Source organism: Rhopalosiphum padi, chromosome 3 (genome assembly GCF_020882245.1).
Source record: "Rhopalosiphum padi isolate XX-2018 chromosome 3, ASM2088224v1, whole genome shotgun sequence".
Lineage (NCBI taxonomy): Eukaryota > Metazoa > Arthropoda > Insecta > Hemiptera > Aphididae > Rhopalosiphum > Rhopalosiphum padi.
Window position 1 is genome coordinate 27,415,112 of NC_083599.1, and position 6,662 is coordinate 27,421,773.

The following is a 6,662-nucleotide window of genomic DNA, read 5'->3' on the forward strand; positions in this document are numbered from 1 at the left end:
TTTTACTGGAATACCTAATAATTAGCGAATTCTTTTCGTTAAGGACTCGCTTATATGATATTATATACTAGTGGGCTAGTGCCCATTGAATTTTTGGTTAAGAGTATAATAAGGATTATAACCCTGGTTATGTGATTCTGTACATTGATATTATGACTATTTTTATAATTTATAACACCTGATTAGCAATTAGCATGCATTGTATAAATTAATGTTTTTAGTAAAAAAACATTTTTATTATAGTTTTTTTAAGTACGGAACTGAAGTCCATGATATACATAAATATAGGTACTTACTAATTGCTACTTAGTATCTTAGTACCTATAGAAAAGGCTGGCGGGCAATCTTCGCTCAGAATTGTTTTATGTATAAGTACAAATAATACAATGATATTAAATCATTAAATTCGAATTTTATACCTTCTATTACAGTATCTAATCCACTTATAACCTACTGTACAGTAGAGCGGTACCACTTTTAAAAAAAAATTTTATTGCGTATAAATATTCCTGTTTTTTCCAAATATTATTAAAAGTACTAAGAATTTAACTTTCGACTACCTATAAAGTACCTATACCAACTAAAACCATTTGGTTGGAATCTAAAATATATAATGATACATTATGCCTTAATGGTCATATAAATAGCTATTATGGTTTACATATCAACGCGTATGATGAGTTAATCAGAAATATGGTAATATATTTATATATAATATATATTTAACCTACGTGTTTCGTTATTTAAATGTTTAGATGATTTATATAATATTTATAATATATATTATTTAATATACTTATGATAATATGTAGTTCATACGTCATACCAATAATGAAGGTTAACACCATTTGGGTGACAGATATACCTATCGGGCATCTATATAAATTGTTAATCGTGGTAAAAATGTATTCTTTACTTACGTCATACAAAATGTATTGACGCATTAAAAACCACTACTAGCCTATAAATAATGGTTTTCGTGTCGTTGAACCGACTTTGCCAACGGGTGTAAATAAATGTATACTGAATAAAGTCAAGGCGAATGAGACTCGTTTTTAATCTTTTTATGCATAATAATCTATATATATCTATTGTTGTATAAAGTCATACGACATATTAAGTACCTATTCTTCATTCGATTATATTTTTGGATACTATGACGCGCTTTAGAATTTGTTCAAGTATAATATTATAATTTAAACAGAATTTGGAGAAACCAATAGCCGGCTAACGTGTCATAATTATTCTTGAATTACAGGTAAATGGTTTAAATGAATGAAGCATAGATACACTAATGATTAATGATTAATTCATTATATTTAATCAATATATCATTCAATGATAAAAATAAAAGACATGCACATCTCATCGATTTTTGGTTAAATGATAATAATTAATAATATATAGCTACCTACTTGAATACGGATAAAGAATCTTTTAGCAAGAATAGGAATTAACGTGTTAAAAAGTTAATTTACTTTTAACTGAATTACATAACGAATGGTTTTTTTGAAAATTAACTTCTAACTTAATAAATCAAATTGTTTTCAATGATATACAGTTATTTATCATTTAATTAATTTTAAAATCATCATGTTAAGTTAATTTATAGTATGACAATTTTCAGAATACTATTCGACATCGAAATATGAAATCAAAAATATATACTGTCGTTTGAAAAATTAAAAACTTAAAAATAATAACCATAAAAAAAATAGTAAAATATAAAGTTTTTTAAAAAATGTTGTTAATAAATTTCAATTTAAAAAAATATAAATTTTTTTTAAAAATCTTAAATAATTTTCAAAAAAAATAATGCTTAACCATAGGTAAGCCATGAAATCATTTTTCACACAAAAAAAAATTATATTTTATTTTTTAAGCACAGTATTAGGAAACCTAAGTGGTGGTAAACGGTTATTGTGTATGGTCCATTGTTTAAAATGCGAAACGAGAACACTTTGTACTATATTAATATATTACATTATTACATACATATAAACCATTTTATAAGCATACACAGTATACATTTATAGTATATATAGAATATAAACAAGTCGTGACAGATTATATTATAAATATACAATTTGTCAATTAAGAAGAAACATAAGTAATCGTTCTCCAGCTGTACAAATCTAAAACTTTAATATAAATAAAATATTCAAATAAAAATGTTTTTAGTTTATGTTATATAAGTCATAAAAAAAAATGTTAAATTATGTTTGTGAGTTTTTGTCTCAATTTAATATTATTAGTTGAAATTTAAAAAAACTATAAAACGTTAATATAATTTTCATAACTTAAAATACTTGTTTATATAATAGTATAGTTTCCTAGTGTCCCATATTGGTTCTACAATTTGTATCCGACTGTACAAAGCATCCATATTTTGAATTATTAATTTTTACCCAACCGTACAGTGTCTGCGTTTCGCATTTTTAATATTTATTAAATTTAATATATATTCAACTGTACAAAGTGACCTAGAACCTAGTAGACCTAGTATAATGAATAATACTCGATTAATGATTTTTTCCCATCATTAGCCAGGATATTACACCACAATGGGCAATGACATGATTATATGTAGGCATTAAATGCTAAACATACTTTATATTTCTAATTTTTTAAACTGAATTATAAATAGGTATAATAGTAGTAGAACAAAATATCATCAATACGAATTTAATATAAAATTTAAATTTAACAAATTACAACGATCTACTTGAAGTTTATGTACACACTCGATACATATTCTATACATAGTTAGCACATCGAATTCTTCAGTTTGTCCTTTATGAGCGTATGTTTACTGCTTTTCAAGAGACAGTATTCGCATTTATATTTATATATTATTGTTATACGATCAACATGTAAAACGAACATTGTAGTATACTAGCGCAAAAGGGGGGCGTTTATCTTTTATTTGCATTTTTATTGTTTATAACTGATTGCAATGAAATGTATAACTGGGTAGAATAAAAAATAATTTAAAATACCAAATATAATATACAGAATTATGTAGATATATAATATTTATGGACACTTAAATAATATCAAAATAATTATCTTATCAGACTATAGAATCTAGGCACTAGGTAGATACTTGACGATATTATTGTATTATCGCGCTTATCACACTAATGCTGACATCTAATGAGCCAGATATCATTTCTTTAGCAGGAAACCGTCAACCTTAGAGCAGTCAGATAAGTATTTTTTGTGTTATTATTTTATATTAGTAAATTCGAAATCAAATTATATAATTCATATTAATATTATATTATTATCTTGGTTTTTTTTTATTCTTAGTATTCCTACTAAGTATATATTTAAATTTAAAATTAACTAAATTCTAGCGTTACAATTTTAAATTATACTTTTTCTTTAATTAAATAGCTTATTAAAAAATAAAACATTAATCTTTTAAAAAAATTTATGGAGGGGGGCGGTATGACATTTTTAAAATCTAAAAGGTGCGTCAAGTAAAAAAAGGTTGGGAAACACTGTAGTACTGTAATAATGTACAGGTAAGTAAAAACTTTTTTTGTATTTTTTAATATTTTTTCGCTACTTACGATTCAGATATGCATAATTTTCCTATAGCCCTAAATTATTGGCATCATTATTTGTTTAACTTTGTTGCTTACCCAGTTACACCTAAAGGTCCTTGACCTCCAATGTTTGAAAATTTTCTTCCGCTTTTCTTAAAATCAGAGATGTTATTGGTACTGCTTCAATCTGGACAAACGACTGTTTGTATATTTCTATTGGTTTCTTGTATAAAGTTGTTGAAGTTTGCCTTCGGTAGTTCAGTAGAATACACTTTATAATTATTATTATTTTTACCAAAAAAATCAGGTTTTAAAGTGTTATAAACTTATAACACGAATAAAATAACTTTTAATTAAAATTACTAGATACAATGACTTCTAAAATGTAGATTTAATAACCAATTATTTTTTCCCAAGTCTTACATTTTCTTCAACATAATTCACAGATTTAAATATATCATTAAACATTCCCTACAGTAATAGTAATGTTTTAATATCTTGGCATCTTGCGTTCACTGTTCAGTTCATGTTCAATTATCGGTTTTTACCACCGTAACCAGTTTGCGAATGTACGTCATGAATTTTTTTATAATATCTTTGAATTATATAATATTTAATAGTATTTGTTTATTCAGTTACCAGTATAATAAATTTTTCAAAATTAATTCCAGTGATTATATAATAGCACTTTAATAATTTGTAGTCATTTGGTTTTAAACTTTTAACTTTGAATCTTTGATTCACTTTTTAACTGTTTGACATCTTGTAATATTTCGTTATATTTTAACTGACTAAACATACCTACTGTATTAGCGTATTCGCCACTCAAAATAATTTGCCTTTTTCATAAAATATTAAATCACACATTTTGAATACTAAGTAAAATAATTATTTTAATAATATTCAAAATAACAAAGCGTATAAAAATATGGCCGATCCGTTGAATCGTGTAATTTCAACTGATCTGAAACTATATATTATGTCTCCGGCCTAAGTCAAAGACCTAATCAAACGTATAGTATCGCTGTTGTCTATTGCAAATTGCAATACAGTCATTAATTTCGGATACTAGCGTGAGTGAATGCAATCAATAATATTTTTGGTCGTACAGGCACATATCCAGAAATTATCTACAATTTATATTTATAATTTTGAGACTTCTTTAAGAAATACTAAAAAAGTAAATTGACTTCGAACAGTCCGAACAATTGACTACTGTTAAAAGTTGTTGTGGCCATTAAACAATTTTTCGATAACAAATAGCACATTTTTTCGAGTAAATTATCCTTTTATTAGCTCTATTCTCTGATTATTTTAATTACATCACATCTCCACTATTTGACTATCCAATCGCTACAATTGCGTATACCTATTGTGTAATAATAAAAAAAATAGCGTCAACAAAAAGTTGCATAGGTATGTATGATATTAAACAAAGAGTATTAAATTATGTTAAATCTATGCTATTATTAGTATAATTAATAAAAACTTACTGGCAACCTTATGTTTCTAGATATTATATTTTTATAGCCTTGAATCACAATTCCGACGAACTGCACCGATGGTCGATCAGTTCATCCAGTCATCCCATTAGAAACTATTATTATGAATACTATATATTGTTGATAATTTACTTGATGCTTAAGCGCACAACATAGGTAGGTACAGAATTTTATTTATGGAAAAAAATTTTATCTATAAATTTATAATAGTTGTGAAATATCTGCTAGTTATTTTTCTAGGATAATTATTAAAGCTTGGTAAAAATAAAAACACATATTGCATGTTTTTTTATTTATATTGCGACATATACATCGAATTTAAGTATAGGTATCTATCATACTTAACGGTGTCCATTATTAACAGTCAAACATTTTGATGATAAGTTAATAGTTATAATAGACCATAATAAATGTAAGTATTAGGTATATAGTTAATCCCCTAAGTGATTAAAAGACGCTCTCAGAAATCTGTGACGATTTTATTATAGGCGTTATTGTGCAAACAATAATTTTTATTTTAGACACCAACACGTGTATTTTTTTAAACATTTTTTTCTGTCGGTATACCTACACATAGAAAAAAATTCTTCGATCTTGGACTTCGAGTTGTTTCTGGTAGATAATTTAATATAATTTAAATTTTAAAGAAACCAAAAAAAACCTCACCCGAGAAAAAAAAATTGATAAATCGGAATATTTATGCAGAATCAGTTTTGTTGCATTTCGAAAAAAACTTGAGATTTTAATTACATATTTTTATTAGTATTTACTATATTATATAATATAAACATTTTGGCACTTTTTGTGCAATTTAAAGATATTTTTTATTTAGGTCCTGAGCAGGGCGATGAATGTATTGAATTATTTGAATTTTCTATAATGTGCATTATTTTTGTATCTATAAACAATATTTCTTTTAAATTTTAAACAAGTTTTGAAGGTGGTTTTTATTTTAGAGGTGTAAAAAATATTTTTTTAAATAACCGGGAAAAACAAAAAAAAAGTTCAGATAAAACAGACATTTTTATGCAAATCTAGTTTTTTTTTTATGTAGCTCAAAAACGGATAACTGTAGATACTTGAAATTTTTATAAAATGTTAATATATGATCATTTTTTTTTTAAATTTTCAATATATTTTGAGTTAATTATATAATTAATAGAAAGTTTTAAACTTTTTTAGTTTTATTTCAAAAAGTGTTGATAGAAATTTGTTCACTCGGTTTAAAAGCTTGAATATATATTAATACTAGCCCCACATAAGTTATTATAACAGATATGTAAATATATTTAAAATACACAGGCACAATTTTTTATCTTACGCATATAAAGTTTAAGTTTTGACAAAAATTGTCAAAATCTTAAAAATTTGCAAATTGTTTTGCAGTTGAAAATTTATAAAATATGCAATTTTTATGGCTAAGGCTTGAAAATTTAATAGAATTAAATTAAATTATTTTTTATTTTTCATATTAGGTATAATAAGTTTAATTTGGACGAAATTACATATTTTAACTATGAATAACGATATTCATTATTTTGTTATTATTCAAAAACGTTATTCTTTAGGATATACAATATTTATGTATATTATTGTATTTTTTTAA